Genomic DNA, 17,980 nt, shown 5'->3' on the forward strand with positions numbered 1-17,980 from the left:
CCCTTTCTTCATTGTGTATCTTATCGGACAAACGTGTTATACTAAACCATAATCACCATTCTAAAGCACATTACTAAATTAACCAGCTGGGGGAAACAATTGCAATAAGAAAGTGCTAATTAGCACTCATCCAAACAAAGCCATCCATTTTTTCAAAAAAAAACAAAACAAAAAACAAAGCCATCCATGAGTACAACAAGCTAATTGATCAATACAAGGCTGTAATATGCACCTAGTTGACTGAATCAGTCTAGGGCACCAAATGCACAGATAAATGACCCATCCTAAGTCATTATTTGATTTGGCAAATCTATATGCAGTGAAAGTAGGCCCACATCATATGTTTATGGAGCTGGATTTAGGAACACCAAGATAAATAGGAACTGGATCAGGATCTATGTCTTGGATCCAAGTATGCATCATATAAAACCCTAGATATCGGGCATAACCCAATAAAGTGGCATGATGGTACATCAGTGCACCGTCAAATTGCTGATATTTCTAATCATCACCCCCTCTTTTGGAATTGGACCTTTGGGAACCTTAGGGCGATCTTGTCCTCCAACAAGAAAACACCAAAGGTCCTCATGAGGGGTGCCAGGTTAGGTGGAGTGGAGCAATCATTCAATCTTGAACAGTAATATATGCTCCACCTTTGATTACTTAAGTAGGAACCCCTTTTTTTTGTTTAATAATAGTTTATAATTTATGAGAATTTGGTGAGTAGAAAGAGTTAATAGAGCATTTGCCTCCCATGGATCTAAACTAGCAAGGGCAGGCACCCTTCCCCCACCATCCTTATTTCTCTCCATTTATTTATTTACTGCCACTGTCCTTTGAGCTTCAAAGGTCAAAAAAGAGGTTTCAGGGCGCTGTTCCGTACGGTTTTTCTTCTTCAATTATCACTTTTATATTCCTTGCATGCTCCACGCTTTAAAGTGACTAAGGCTCTGTTTGGAAACCAGTAGCTGGGATGGGAAATAATGTAATTGGTAAAAACTTGGTCAAACTACTTTGGTGGTGGGTGTTTGAAAATTGGTAGCTGAGATGTGTGTTTATGCATTTGGGATGGAAAGTGAGGTCCTCTCTCCTTTGTATTTATACTAAAGAATGAAATTGATTGGTAGCTGCCAAATCGAGGATTTAGCAGTTGCCACTTTTTCAAATGCATAATCTTCATTCAACTACCAGTTTCCAAAAAGAGCCTTCATCATTTGAGGTTATCCCACCAACCCATGTTGGGGATATAATAAGGTATTATTTAAAAAGATTTATGTGTAGGGTGTGAACCTATGTTACATGTACACGACATTTTGGCTGGTTGCTAGTGGCACAAGCTAAGTGCAATAGCTCATCTTTATCATTCCAGATAAGGCAGGTAAACTAGTTGAACAAACCAAGCTTGAAGTATTCAAGCTTCGCTCATTCTTGTTACGAGCCAAGCAGAGTTCAAGCTCATAATTGTTAAAGATATGGATCAAGATCAGGTCCAAAATCTGATCCAAGACCAAGATCAAGTCCAATGTGTTGATCAAGAGAAGAAGAGTCAGCAGAATGTGGACTATCTTGGGAAGGTGATGTTTCTTAATAGAGACCCTAACAAGACACCTCAGAAAACAGATCTCAAAGAGTCCCTGATTTGTACAAGTTCAATCCTTTGTAAACAGCCTCTTGTTGAGGCTTTATCCTTTTGATAGTACCGGACGTCCCCATGCTTTGTACACTAATATAAATAAAGGCCACCTCCACACACATTCAATAAGTTGAGTGTGAGGCTTCTTCATGGATGTAGGTAGATCTCACTTAACCACGTTAAATAATAGTTTTTGGTGTGTGTTTTCTCTTCTTTCATTTTCTTTATTGAGCTCCTTTTAGCTCTTTTATGGTATCAGATCAGGTGTGTGGGTACCTTTCATTTGCTCCGCTGAAGCTTCAATGGCATCCCCAGCATTTTTCTATACTTCACAGATAAGTTTTGTTTCTTTGCCTGCTTTAGCTGCTCTAGCGAGCCTTCAACATTTTCTAAGCACCAAGTTGACAACAAATAATTTTTTGGTATGGGAACTTCACAGATAAGTTCTGTTTCTTTGCCTCCTTTACCTGCTCCAGCGAGCCTTCAACACTTTCTAAGCACTAAATTGACAGCAAATAATTTTTTGGTATGCGAGTCTCAATTTACTTCCCTGTTATTGTCTTATGACCTCTATGGTTTTATTGATGGATCCAAAAAGTACATGGACAAATACGTTTTGTCTACAAACAACAACAACAACTACGCCTTCATCCCCAAACAATTGGGGTCGGCGATATGAACCAAAAAAGAAAATCATTCTGGGTCTCCCACATGAATCCTTCTCCTCCAATCATTTCTATTCAATGCCATGTCCTCGGTGAGGTTCAAAGCATTCATATCCTTTCCTATCACCTCCATCCATGTCTTCCTAGGCCTACCTCGACCTCTTTTAATTAATATATTTTCCCCTTTCTTCATCCTTCTAACTGGAGCATCATTAGGCCTTCGCTGAATATGTCCAAACCACCGTAAACGATTCTCTCTCATCTTATTTTCAATGGGTGCAACGCCTACCTTCTTTCGTATCTCCTCGTTCCGAATCTTATCTTTTGTATTTCCACACATCCATCTCAGCATACGCATCTCAGCTACACTCATTTTTTGAATATGATGTCTCTTGGCAGCCCAACATTCTGTACCATGTTTTGTACAACAAATACGTTTTGTCTAATGATGAAAAAACTTAAGTTGTTAATCCTAATTTTTTAACCTGATTGAGACAAGATCAACTGCTTTTTAGCTGGATTATCACTTCTCTGTCAGAACCTATGCAAGCCCAAGTCGTGGGCCATAGATCATTTTTTAATGTGTAGAACTCTCTTAAAAGGTCATATACTGCACAGTCCCATTTTAAGTTTCTGCAGTTAAAAGAACAACTGCAAAATCTAAAGAAAGGATCCAAGTCAATAAATGAACACTTTCAAAGAGCTAAAATGTTATCTCATCAGTTTGATATTGCTTCACGTCCCGTGAGTGAAAAAGATATGATGTTGCACCTAATAAAAAGTCTCCCACTGAAATATTGATGGTGGGTCGAAGATGAAGCCGATCCATGACCCGTGATCCAACCAGAACTTCACGCACAGAACTTGATGATGATGACTGATGAGTCCAAACAGAACTCAGGAACGTTGAGGAGCATCAATCAATGTCTCCACAACTAACAAACTCAGTCTTCTCTTACGTACAACAACACCAGCAAGATTCTCTTCCTTGCTCACACGCTGGGCAACACCACAATACTCGAACACCCTTCAACAAGGGCCTTCTTCCTCAAATGGTCACACCACCACCATTCACGAGTTCACCATCTTCCTTCTTTCCCATTTTTTTCTTTTCCTCCTTTTTCAGATTTTTTTTTTCAGTTATACAAAAGACCCCTCACTATTTTTTTTGCTGGAATTTGAGGGACACAAAGAAAGAAAGTTCTCTCATTGGCCATGTGAGAGGCAGCCTCTTTTGAAGCCAATGAGGGCAACCTCCCTTGAGGCCAATGAAAGAGGTTAATTCAAACAAGTTTTGGCTCTCATTGCACCTCAAGCTGACCCAATCATGCAACACACCAACTGATAGGTTATGTGCAGCTGGGCGACACCTCTTTCACGCCCAATGAATGTGGAATGGCATGGCTGGTCAAAACCCATTCAAAAGTTAATTGATCAGGTCCATATTGGACCAGTTGTGAGGGTACCAATATGGACCCAAATTCAAGGTATTGGATCTTGAAAAGGATCCATTGTCTCAAATGGACCACAAAAAGAAATCTAAATAATTTTTAGATTAAAATAAAATTGAGAAAAAATAAAAAAATCTACCCGATAACCTCGTACACCCTCTAGTGTCACAAAAGAGATCCTATAGGGCAATAGAACTATCCAAATCCGTAGAATCCGACACCTAAAAATAAAAAAATAAAATAAAAATAAGTAACATTTCTAATATGATTCCACACTTGTAAAAATGAAATCAAAATAAGAAAATACAATTATTGATGAACACAAGTTACTCTGAGGATCATATTGGGCCAGAGATGTCCTGAATGGGTTTGGATCATCTCAGGTAATGATGAATTGATTGGGTCTAGAGAGTTGGATTAGGATCTAACTCGTCTGCAAGCTCTGATCTGTTGGATGCTCTGCATCAAATATGCTTCCTTTAAAACTTTCATGTCCACTTGAAAGAACTGATTACTATTGATGAACTTCACAACCTTTTGCTAATTAAAGAAACACAATTTGTTGATATCGATCATGATGATGCGATCTCTGGTTCTATCAATTTTGTCTAACATTAGACATCCAATGATCAGAATAGATCTTTTCAGAACAATAGAGCTATGGAACAACAAAGAGGTAGGGGATGGTTCAGAGGTAGGAACCAAGGTCAATCAAATTTTAATGGTTAGAATTATGGCACTGTGGTATGCCAATACTATGATCAATCGGGTCATACTGTCAAACAATCTTTTTAGATTACCCAAAACCCTCAAAAGAATCCTAGCAACAATGCTCAGTAGACTCATTTTCAAGTTTATCAAGCCACAACTTCTTTAATAGGTGAAGAAAATTGGTACCCTAACTCTGGTGCATCCCATCATCTAACTCATGATCTTAACAATTTTTCCCTGTACCCTTCATATAAAAGAAAGGACAATCTCAATATAGGTGATGATACATGTTTGAAAATGCATCATATTGGTTTTTCTCAATTTATTATGGATTATTCAAAGTATGCTCTTAAAGATGTCCTGCATATTTCTCATATTACTAGCAATTTACTTTCAATAAATAAATTTGTTAGAAATAATAATGTTATTTTTTAATTTCATCCAAAATATTGTTGTGTTAAGGTTCCACCTTTAGTGAAAGAGATTATTCGAGGGAGGAGCACTGAAGGACTTTATCAATTAAAATTGCCTTAGTCAGATAAAGATAAAGTAGATAGTAAGGAGCAGACAACAACTTTGGTAGGAGAAAAAACATTGTTAGAGCAATGACATCAACATTTAGGACACTATGGTTTGAGTTATGCAAAGTGTTGTATGAAAATTTGGTTTACCTTATTACCATAGTTTTATGCATAGAGTTTGTAGTGCTTGTCAATAGGGAAAGAGTCGTGCTCTGCTTCTTCTCATAAAGTGTTTGAACCTCTTGAACTTATTTATTATGAGGTTTAAGGACCAACACCAGTTATTATCATAAACCACAATAAATTTTATGTTCATTTTATTGATATTTATTCTAAGTTTACGTGGATATATGTGATTGACCATAAATTTGATGTTGCTAATGCTTTTCGCCTATTTAAGGCAAGTAAAAAATTTGTTTGGGAGAAAAATAAAATATTTATATAGTGATGGAGGTGGTGATTATAAAGTTTTGGACTCCTTTTTGAAAGAATGTGAAATTACACATCGAGTTTCATGTCCACATACACATGAATAGAATGACACTGCTAAAAGAAAGCATCGTCATATTGTTGATACAGGATTAAGCTTGATGAGCCAAGCAGCTGGAGCAATTAAATTTTGGTCTTATGCCTTTGCTACATTTGTGTTTTTAATAAATCGTTTGCCTTCTCTTGTCATTAAAAATAAGTCTCCCTTGAGGTTTTGTTTAAATAAACGCCTAATTATAAAATTTTAAAGGTGTTTGGGTGTGCTTGTTTTCTGTGTCTTAGACCATATCAGACCCATAAACTAGACTTAAAAATGAAAAATATGATTTATTGGGTTACAATAATAGTCCAAAGGTTATCAATGTCTTAATGTATCTACAAGAAAAGTTCTTGTTTTGAGAGATGTTTTTTATGAACAACATTTTTCTTTTCAGACACCTGTGTCTAACCCTAGTTCATCCATAATTAACATGTCTCCTCCATTTATTGCTAGTTTGATATCCTATCCTAATCCCGGGTCTAACTCACCTGAGCCTATATCTAACCCACTTGAGCCTGCATCTCCTGTACCTTAGCCTAATGAATCCATTCAATCTTTTGAATCCCTACCATCATCGATTTCTCCTGATTTTGTCCCTCCAACTTCATCTAGTGTGGCTCTCCAATTGAGAACTCACCTTATAGTGACACATTCTCAAGATGACACTCGTATTCCTAATTGTATGCATCAACCTTATATCCTCTTCCTGCTGCTCTTGTAGCTCAAATAACTCAAGATGCTAAACCTAAAACTTTTCGTTAGGCTAACCAAAATTCAAATTGGTGTAAGGCTATGTCTACTAAATTTAGTGCTCTTTTTCAAAATGATACCTAGTTTATTCCACATCTTTCAGCTTAACATGTTATTAAATGTAAATGGGTTTTCAAGTTTAAACACATGCTTGATGGTTCATTAGAATAATATAAGGGTCGCTTGGTTGCTAAAGGGTATGATCATGAAGAAGGTATTGATTACTTTGAAACTTTTAGTCTTATAATAAAATATACTACTATTAGAACTATGCTTTCTATTGTTGACAGTTATAATTGGCCCATGTTCAGAGTGCTTTTCTGCATGGTGACCTTTGTGAAGTTGTTTTTATGGAACAACCTCCAATGTTTAAGGACAATAGATATCTGAATCATATTTGTTGTCTTCAAAAGGCTCTTTATAGCTTGAAACAAGCTTTCACTGCATAGTACCAACGTTTGAGTAATGCCTTATTGTCCATTGGATTGGTTAATTCTCACACTCATACATCTCTGTTTCTTTTGAAGAAAGATAAGTTACATGTATTTATGCTAGTTTATGTGGATGATATTTTGGTCATAGGCAATTTTGGATAATTAATTAAATCTTTATATCCAACCTTAGCCAGACATTTGCAATTAAAGATCTTGGTGATCTACATTTTTTTGGGGCATTGAAGCCATTAAAACACCACAAAGGGTCATAAAAAATATAGTATGAATTTATTAAGTCATGCAGTAATGACTGAAGTTAAGCCCATCCACACGCCCTTTTCTTCCTCTCATGGTGTTATTTGGGTTTAGGACTCCTTTTCATGATCCAACTCTCTACAGAAGCATTGTTGAGGCATTACAATATCTTACTTTGTCCCGTCTCGATCTCGCCTTTGCTGCCAATAAATTAAGTATGTTAGTTAATAGCTCGTCTACTGTTAAAAAGATTTTATGCTATACCAAGCAGATCCTACAGTTTGAGCTTCTTATTCACCCTTATTCACCCTTCTGATTTTTCTATTTTTGCTTTTTCTGATGCTTATTGGGTAGGTTGTCCTCATGATCACAAGTTTACTAGAGGTTATGCCGTTTATCTTGGAGCTAATTTGCTATCCTGGAGTTTCAAAAAGCAACCAACTATTGCTCGATCTAGTGCATAGGCAAAATATAGGGTTGTTGCTAAAGCTGTTGTTGAACTCATTTGGATCCAATTTCTTATTCAAGAACTTGGCATTATCCTACAACTATTTTCAATTCTCTGGTATGATAATGTTAGTGCCATCTATATGGTTGCACATCCTATTTTTCACCAACATAGTACATTTCATTCGTGATCAGATCCATCAAAAGCAGCTTGTGGTATGGCACATTCCCTCTCATGATCAAGCTGTTGATATTCTTAGCAAGCCACTTTTTGAGGATCAATTTTCTTTTCTTTGTTTTAAACTCAATATTTTCTCTGGCTTGTTGGGTTTGAGGAGGGATGTTAAAGATATAGATCAAGATCAGGTCCAAGATCAAGATCAAGTCCAATGTGTTGATCAAAAGAAGAAGAGTCAACATAATGTGGACTCTTGTGAAGGTGACGTTTGCTAATAGGGACTATAATAAGATTCCACCTTAGAAAACAGATCTCAAAGAGTTCCTGATTTGTACAAGTTTAATCCTATGTAAACAACCTCCTGTTGAGGCTTATAAATTCCAGATTATGGAGCTGAGCCCAGTAAAATAGCTCTGGTGGTAGAAACAGAAGATAATCATTTCTCCTGCTGCAAACCCTGTTTATTGATAGCCCTATGTGGCTTGGAATGATGGGCCTACATTACATACCCTACTACAAGACACTGATGAACCCTTTTCTCCCCTCTACACACAAGAAAAGTGAATGTAGATCGATGTTAGCATCAGTATGCTGGTAAAATATATTTAACAGTTTTGGAAAACAAAAGCCCACAGGCACACTTATTTTCTTAAGTAAAGCTTATAAAGTTTCTGCCCTCATCTGGTAGGAGTACTTGAGAATGTAGCAAGTTGACCAGATGTCATGAATTCAAAGCCCATGGGAGCATAGCTCACTGCAAGGTCGAAGCTGGGTGTACTCTCAGTGGACATTATATAGGGGTGTGACTCGGACCCAACCTGTACCAAACCCTATAGGATCAGGGTTTGGTGATAAATAAGAAGGTCTAAGTTTCATACCAAACCCAGTCCCAACCCGAGTTCTGACTAAGATCCGCAAATTTTCAATGTAAAAAAGACAAAAAAATATTATTTTACAAGGTATGGTTCGGGTCTAATTCATATAATCTCTTATGGTGGATCCGATTGAACTCAAGTTCAGACCCATACCATCATCTCGAATCAGGTCTGGGTCTGGTTTCACCTGGTTTCAAACCAAACCCAGCAGAAACCTCAAAAGTTTTATCAATGAAAGGCCTGGTCGGTGATGAAGGTTTTCCCCAACATAGCAAAAAGAAAAGCCTCAACAAGTGGCAAACTGCATGGCTGGATGCTCTCAATGTGCCAAAGTTTGGACTTTGGAGTCTATTTTACCAATCCCAAGAGCATCTTGTTGTTGATCAATGCCCAAAGAAGGGCATATATAGCAATTGGTTTATGTCACCATGTACCTTATTTGAGGCACTATAACAATCACAACCACCCTATCTTAAGAGGCTGACTTGCAAACAAAAGCTCCCATCTAAAAGTGAGGCAATTAGTTTCGTTGAAATTATGTATTTGAAAAAGCAATGTAATATACTGACACGAATCGTGTCTTGATACGAGTACAAAATGCGAGTTCACAATTTTTTTAAAAATACGACACGGGGCACAAATTTTTAAAATTTTAATTGATTGAAAATAATTTTATATTTTAGTATATAAAATATACTCTTATTAAAAATGTTATTAAAATGATTAAAAGTAAGATACATTGTGTGGACGTGTTATAACTGTCACGTGGCGTGTCCCGTGGTGTCCCCATAGATACAAAACCCTAAATGCTATCCCAGTGACTTGCTAAAGTGAAAATAACACGCTCATAACTCTTATACCTACCACAACTATTACTAGTGGTACTTCAAATTGAAGGCATAATTAATTGTGTATGATATCCTGAAATTCCTGGATTTTTATTTTTTTGGGCTTTTAGTACAGGTGTATCTAGGCATCATTCAAACACGCGGTCTAATTGCATGGTGTCTTGTGGCAGACCATCATTTATGAGAAATAGTTTAAACTGTCGGATTTGAAAGTCAAGAGACACACTGTTTGTAATGAGTGCCACGTCATACACCAAAATTATGAGTCTCCGGCAAGGAACTGAGTAGATCCGGATCCGGATCCAGATCCAGAGATTGCAACCCTTGCGTGGATCGTTAGCCAACCAATCCCATCACACGTGAACAGGTCTGGTTACTTTCTAACACAAATAATGGCTTTGGATTTGATTTATGTATTGCCCACTTGCCTACTTTAATCTCTTTGCCAAATATATTAATCTTCCATGAAAAGGAATTTGTCATAATGGATCCACACACACACACACACACACACACATATATATATATATATATATATATATATATATAACCTACCGAATGGAATAAACAAAATAAATAAACACAATGGGTTTTTTATTTTTTTAAATTCTGACTATTAAAATGTGATTTGCATGCTTGATTTAATCAGGGATCGGCTCTTAATCGTCCGATTTCAACAGGTTTTTCAGTGGTTAAAAATTAATTGTTCGAAATCTTCATAAACTTTTAAGGCTGAAAATTTAATTTTTCCATTGAAAAAACATAATTTAAGTATTCATTCCTAACTAAATCAACTATGTTGAAGATATCTATACGGTCAGAATTGCAAACAAAACGACCAAAAAATACCTAAACACATTTTGCATATTTCCATTATTACACACACAACGTATGCATGTATGATTTTCTTAAATCTGTCAGGTCGAATGGTTGACAGTTTTACACGTTATCTCTAGGTGTTGTACTAAGCATATGTAAATTTATGTCCTTTTCTCAGTCTACCAATCATTAAAAGGTAAAAATATGAAAAGTAAGGAAGAATTACATCCAATATATACAAAACAATATTACATCTAGGGGTGGCAATCGGGTCGGGTTGGCGGGTTGGCGTGTCAGCATACCTCAACCCGAACCCGACCCGTTTATTAAACGGGTCGGCTGTGGCAAACACAAACCCGACCCGTTTAATAAACGGGTAACCCGACACGACCCGCCAACCCATTTAATAAATGGGTTGGGTCGGGTAAACGGGTTTTCAGGTTCGCGGGTCAGGTTGGCGGGTTGACGGATCGGGTTGGCAGGTAGGCGGGTTGGCGGGTCGGGTTGACGGGTCAGGTTGGCGGGTCGGGTTGACAGGTTGGCGGGTCGGGTTGGCGGGTTGACCCACCCGCCTAACCCGTTTATTAAACGGGTCAGCTGGGTTGGCGGGTTGGCATACCCCCAACCCGAACCCGACCTGTTTAATAAACGGGTTGCGCGGGTCGACCCGTTTATTAAACGGGTTGGCTTAAGCCCAACCCGAACCCGCCTAAGAGGCGGGTTGGCGGGTCGGGTTGGCTGGTCGTGTCAGAAATTGCCACCTCTAATTACATCTATAGTTAGGGGTGTCAACGGGCCTGGTTTACCCAGACCCGACCCGAACCAAACCTTATAGAGCCCGGAGTGATAAATAACAAGACCCGATTAAGACCCGGGTCTGGACCCGAAGGTCCCATTAATACATGGACTAGGGTATAGTTTGTGAAATTTTATACCAAACCTAGACCTGACCTGAGTTTCGATTAAGACCCACAAATTTTCAATGTAAAAATATGGTTTTATCGGGTTCGGGTCTGGGTATGATTTTTCTTATAGTAGACCCAATTAGACCCTGGTCCTGACCCAATACCATACCTGAAAATCTGGTTCAATTCTGGTTCTACCTGGGTCCGAACCAAACCTGACCCGTTGACACCCCCTGTCTATAGTACTTATAAAGGAGCAGCAATGAGAGGCATTAAGAAGCCCAAAATTAGCTGTATTGAAACATTTTAAAAATGACAGAGGGGGTGGTTTGGGTTGGATGGAATTTACAAACTTGTTTATTTTTTGTTTTTTTTTTCAGGGGTACTCACGTCACTTAAATGACATGGTGAGTGTTGTGATTATTTTATTGTATTTACTAAACTGGTTGTTGTATAAATGCATTTTAATAGAAAGAAATTGGGAAAACTACTTGGATGGAATTCTCTGTGGATGAGAGAGAGAGAGATTACTAGATTGAAATGTCAACGGATCAGATTCTATCCAGTATCCAACTGAAACTGACTTCGTTTAGTTGAATTTGGTAAGACAAAACCACATCCAATTATAATTAAATGCTGATATGGTTTTGATTCTTTGCTACTGAATCTGATGAATATCTGGATTTGATAGAAATCTGAATCCATTTGCATGTAAAATACTAGAGTCTTGAGATAAGTGAGTCTCTCTCCTGCCCAAATCCCAAACTGGGTGGATTGGGGATGGATCTGGGCTTGCAGGTCAGACCTAAGGTGGGGTCCATAACATATGGGTATATTCGCATGTGTATGTGACCTGTTCATAAGGACTGGCCGTTTTTCTAGTAGATGTAAAAAACCAAAGCAACATGTGACACACATATAGCATGAACAAGTAGCTACATCATGAATAAGGCTTTTGGATTGCCCTTAATCCATAAAATTTTGATTTTGATCATAAAATGTGACCCGAGTCAGGGGCGGATCCGGGTGGCAAGGAGGGGCTTGAGCCCCTCCTCAAGCGTTGAAAATTATGTTTTATTATTTTATTATAAAAATTTATATTGCCCTCTTTATATTTTAGTTTTATATTTTATTTTATTATAAAAAAATTTGTCCCTCTTTAAGCAAATATAAAAAATTTATATTACTCCCTTTTATATTTTATTTTATTATAAAATTTGTTTACCACCCCCCCCCCCCCTTAAAGCAAAATATAAAAATTTATATTGCCCCCTTTATATTTTATTTTATTATAAAAAAAATTTGCCCCTTTATTTTAAAGCAAAATCCTCCTCTTTATATTTTATTTTATTATAAAATTTTTTTTGGCCCCCTTTAAACAAAATCCTGGATCCAACACTGACCCAGAGTACTACTTCACACAATGCTGCCTTTCCAAGAAACCACAAGTTGGCAAGGATTGCCATGTTCAATTTGAGATTGAGGTTTAGGAGTGCGTTAAGGGCCTATTTGGATGCCACTAAATACCAGGTTTTGAACCTGGTTTTCAGTAGATACCAGGTTTAGAAGGATAAACCAGGTTTTCTTGTTTGTTTAAGTGACAAAAATTGGTTTTATAAACCAGGTTTTCCTCCCCGTCATCCAACCGGGACTTGTTTATTCTTTTTTAAGAACAAGAATAAATCAAAGCCAGGGTCAGGTGCCATCACATGGCACACTTTGAGTGTGCCTTTGCACCTGGCTGCCCTCCATCTTTAGCTGACAGTCTGTCAGTTGTGGGGCCCAAAAGCAGATGGAGGGCAGTATGGTTTAGATGTCGAGTACTGGCCAAGAGGTGTGCCATATTTTGGTGGCCATAATGTGTGCTGTTGGCTTCAACCTTGCAGTAAGGGCGGATATCAAAGTATGCACATCCTTTGATTTGAACATGAAAAGATCAGCTGCAATATGATTGCACAAATATTTGTGCATTAAGCACCTCCATCTTGGGGACAGGGTTTCTCATCTGTGGGGCTCAAGGCCTGATGGAGGGCAATCAGGTGATTAATGCACAAATATTTGTGCAATCATATTGCACCCCATCCGGACTCTATTTGAATGCCTTAAGCTGACACACATAGTTAGGTATGTAGAGTCCTTGTGGGCAAAAACTTGGGTTAAAAAAAAAAAAGGAAAACTGTGTACAAGAAGAAAATGTTTAGCAATTTTCCAATCACACACCAGCTGAAAAATCGTCTAACATAGTAGAAAATACGAAAAAAACAATAATGAGGTTGATATTGTTTGACAAGTTAAGTAAATAATACATAATTAACAAGTTTTCATGTACCCAACTATTTATCTTTCTTAGTTTTTATAAAATTAATGCAACTAATTAGGTAAATAATAATAGCTAACAAGTTACTATACAATTAATTATTTTTTATTTTTATATTAATGAAAAATAATAAATAACTCAGGTCGGCCTGGAAACCCGCAACCGACCGGCATCCAGCCCACATATATAACGGGTCGAGTTTCGTCCCAATAACTAATGAGCCTGGGCCTAAAACCTTGACCAAAACCAGCCTATGGTGGATCAGGTCGGCTTGTTCCATCCGGCCACCCGGCCTGTTGCCTACCCCCAGGTCAGAGGCAGCTCTGTCGGCTTTAAATGTAGTTCATCTTAAAAATGAACACCACCCATCAAATAAAGTGAAGAGGCTCATACGAGCCGTTCATTTTATGCCACTCCGATGCCATCCATCTGGATCATGATCGGCATGGGAAAACAAGTGGGATTCATCCAAATAAAGGGCATGACACTTGAGGTGGCTTGGATGCCGTTCATCAAGATGGAGCCGGTTAGCTGGGTATAGTTTGTGAAATTTTATACCAGACCCAGGCCAGACCTGAGTTCCTATTAAGACCTACAATTTTTTAATGTAAAAATGATAAAAAATATTATTTTATAGGGTATGGCCTGGGTCTGGTTCATGTAGTTTTTATCGGGTCTTGGTATGATTTCTCTTATGGTGGGTCTGATTTAACTGGGGTCTGGACCCGATACCATACCTGAAAATCGGGGCTAGGTCTGGTTCCACCTGGGTCGGAACCAAACCCGACCCGGTGACACCCCTAGAACTAAGGGAGGGTGTTTCGACTGGTGGGGGGAGGGTTTAGAAAAATGAGCTTTCACTACAACAGAGCAGTAGATTAGCGACGACCACCTTTCGTCGCTAATCCGTCGCTAATCCGTCGCTAACCATGTTAGCGACGGATTAGCGACAACACGGCGACAGTATGCTTACGTCGCGAATATTTCGACGCTAACTGGCGACGGAATTATTTCGTCGCCAAGTCCGTCGCTAATTGCGACGGAATAACGAGCGCTATATTCCGTCGCCAATCCGCCGGTACTAAACGGCGACCACGGCGTGGCGACGGATTTAATTCCGTCGCTAAGCCGTCGCTAGATTAATATGAATAGCGACGGAATCATCCGTCGCTAATCCGTCGCAAAAACGAAAAAAAATCAAAAAAAATTTATTTAAAAATTAATTACGGAGAACTGTACAATTTATATTTCCTGTACAATTTATATTTCCTGTAAATAAAAAACAAACCACACAAAAAAATTCATATAACAAGTATCTATAATAATTAATCGTTCCACCTTAAAACTAAAAAGTTTAATTATTTACAATTCAACAATTACAATTAGGAAAAATAAAAAAAATAGAACTTCTTCAACACAGTCCTCTAATCATCGCCAAGATTTTGTGCGTCTTCTTGTTCATTGTCTTTATCTGTCCCTTCAGCTCCACTACCCTGATTATCGCTAGCAGCCTACACAAGAAAAGAACAGTCAGTATTGATAAACAAAATATAATGAAATAAATTACACACTATATGTGATTCTATCATGTGCTCATGTGTGATCTAAGGCAATAAAAAAACTCTATATGTGATTCTATCATGCTCATATGTGTGCTAAGGCAGTCAAAAAATTGAATATGTGATTATAGCATGTTCATATGTGTTCTAAGGCATATAAAAAAACTCTATATGTGATTCTACCATGCTCAGATGTGCTTTAAGGCAAGCAAAAAACTATATATGTGATTCGATCATGCTCGTATGTGTGCTAAGGCAGTAAAAAAATTGAATATGTGAATATAGCATGCTCATATGTGCTCTAAGGCAGGCAAAGCCAAAAATTTTATATGTGATTCTATCATAAATGATATATAACATGTTCATATGTGTTCTAAGGCAGTTAAAAAACTCTATATGTTATTATAGCATGTTCATATGTGTGCTAAGGCAGTCAAAAAACAGAATATGTGATTATAATATGCTCATATGTGTTCTTAGGCAGTAAAAAAACTGAATATGTGATTATAGCATGCTTATGTGTTCTAATGCAATCAAAAAAACTTTATATGTGATTCTATCATGCTCATATGTGCTCTAAGACAGACAAAAAGTTAAATATATATATATGTGATTCTATCATGCTCATATGTGTGCTAAGGCAGTAAAAAAATTGAATATGTGATTATAGCATGTTCATATGTGTTCTAAGGCATCTAGAAAAACTCTATATGTGATTCTACCATGCTCAGATGTGCTTTAAGATAGTCAAAAAAACTATATATGTGATTATACCTGAGAGGGACCTGGAATCGAAGATCCCCTATCCTGAACAGCGGCCTTGATCTCATTTCGGAGAAAGGGGGCGACGGTGTATTGGAAGTAGTTATTCAGTGATTCATTAATGATCTCGCGTACATCATCACCGGAAAGAATAGTCGGCTGCTTGGAGCTTATGTCGGCGCAAGAAGTTGGTGAGCCGTAACTGGAAGAACCAATAACTGGTGAAGTGTTCATATTACTCCCAAACCCGAACACGCGACCTTTTTTGGGTTCACCTGCTGCAGTCACCCATGCTGTAGGATCAAATGATGGATGCTGAGTAGCGTCTTCACCATATCGCTCTACCATTTGTTGCTCATATGCCTCCTACAAAATAATGTTTAAAGTATTCATTAATAATTAATGATAACATTATGATGACTTGCATATATATTGCAATGATTATTAATAGAATTAATACATACCGTTGTCGTTCTCGCCTTCTCTGATACGAAGACTCCCGTGGTCTTCCGTTTATGTGTTTCTACAAACACATCCTTATATGGTACACTGCCTCCTTTTTCTGCTTCCTGCGAAGTTAAATGACAAAAGATTTAGTACAAAAATTTGCAACTATACTTATAAAATTAATATTATATATTGATGAGTTACCATTTTCTTTAGGTGGCTCCCAAATGTCTTAGATCCACCTGTGTGTAGATGGGCTTCGGGCATCTTCGATCGATTTTGTGAAGCCTTCGCAGAGCGATTTTTAAATGCATCTCCCGCCCACATATCGCACATTTCATCCCAGTAATCTCTCCTGATAGTAATAGGACCATGGCCCTTCCACAGTAATGGATCATCTACTACGCCAGATGCTTTTTTTGCTGCAGTCTTCATAGTGTGCAGCATGTCTGCAAATCGATTGGCAGCCACCTTCTGCCACACCTTCCTTGCATCATTTTCTTCCACCGTAGTTGCAAAGCGATTCGAAGCCTACAAATATTTTCAGAAAGTTAGTAGACATTGCTTAAATAAATTAAATATGAAACACATTAACTATGAGGAACAACTGTATACCATGAATGAGGACCACAATCTGTCTAATACCTCCTTTGGGTACTCTTTCCATTGAGCAACTGGTCCTGGTAGATGTTGAAGAAGTGAATTCCTAATCTCCCGTACTACTTCTTGTGGCTCAAACCTCGTGCTGCACATGAATTGTTACACAGTAAATATCAATATAAAATATTTAAAAGATATGCAATAATTGAAAACAAAATACTTACGGTCGATTATCGATATACACTATTCGAATGAGTCTTCTTGTGCCAGCCTGTGAAGACCCTGTTTCCTGTGTTGGCTGTTGACTTGTGCGATCAACTGGTGTAGGTGGGTCGTATACAGGCGCAACATCATCTGTAAAAAAATACACACCAAGTTCTCAGAATGTGCATTTGAACTAATCAAACATCTAATTAGTTATATGATATACCTATCACAGGAGCCCGTGAAGATGAAGGTTGAGCCTGGCTACTACTGGATGAGCGACCACTATAACCTCCACGAACCATATTCTAACAAATAACATATGTCATACAATACATTCAAATAATTCACATCAAGTATTACAATGCATTCAAGTCATTCACATCAAGCATTGCAATGCATTCAAATAATTCAAATCATTGACATCAAGTATTGCACTAATTCAAATCATTCGTTAATTGCATAAATTATAATACATTCAGATAAATTACAATGCATTCGAATCATTCGTATCAAGTATTACAATACATTGAAATAAAATTTTTAATCATTCACACCAAGTATTGCAATACAACTCACATCAAGTATTACAATGCATTTAAATAGAGGTTTGTAGTATAAGATTTTTTTCACTAGCTTGAGAATTCTTCCTCGTCACTAGTTTGACTTTCTTCTTCTTCTTCTTCTTCTTCTTCTTCTTCTTCTTCTTCTTCTTCATTGTTTGCCCATCCACTTGGTACATCATTTGGATCACATTCCTCTATGAATGTTTCATCAGCCAATGGAGATATGACATGCATATCATGCGCAACATCGTGACCATAAGCGAAGTCACAGACATCATCTGATTGATAGTAATCACTGTCTTCAGCTAACTCATCTTCTTGTAACTGATCATACTCGGGGTATAGTTTGGATTTCACCTTGCAAACTGCCCACCATTCATTTCTATCTGACTTTTTTATACTCGGATATGAAGTATAATAAACTTGTTGAGCTTGCGAGGCTAATATGAATGGTTCATATGTTCCAAACCTGGATTTATGATTCACCTCCACAATGCCTGAAGC

General features: G+C 37.6%; 1 long non-coding RNA gene across 1 annotated transcript; it reads right to left on the reverse strand.

Annotated features, from left to right (window-relative positions):
* Positions 1-14,661: 14,661 nt before the first annotated feature.
* Positions 14,662-15,842, reverse strand: LOC149844820 (uncharacterized). Its single transcript, XR_016430411.1, has 2 exons — positions 15,672-15,842; positions 14,662-14,849 (listed from the first exon to the last, which is right to left on the reverse strand). It is a non-coding gene; the product is annotated as an uncharacterized LOC149844820 (long non-coding RNA).
* Between the last annotated feature and the right edge of the window lie 2,138 nt (positions 15,843-17,980).

This window comes from Nuphar pumila, chromosome 2 (genome assembly GCF_984573655.1).
Source record: "Nuphar pumila chromosome 2, dmNupPumi1.hap1.1, whole genome shotgun sequence".
NCBI classification, from domain to species: Eukaryota; Viridiplantae; Streptophyta; class Magnoliopsida; order Nymphaeales; family Nymphaeaceae; genus Nuphar; species Nuphar pumila.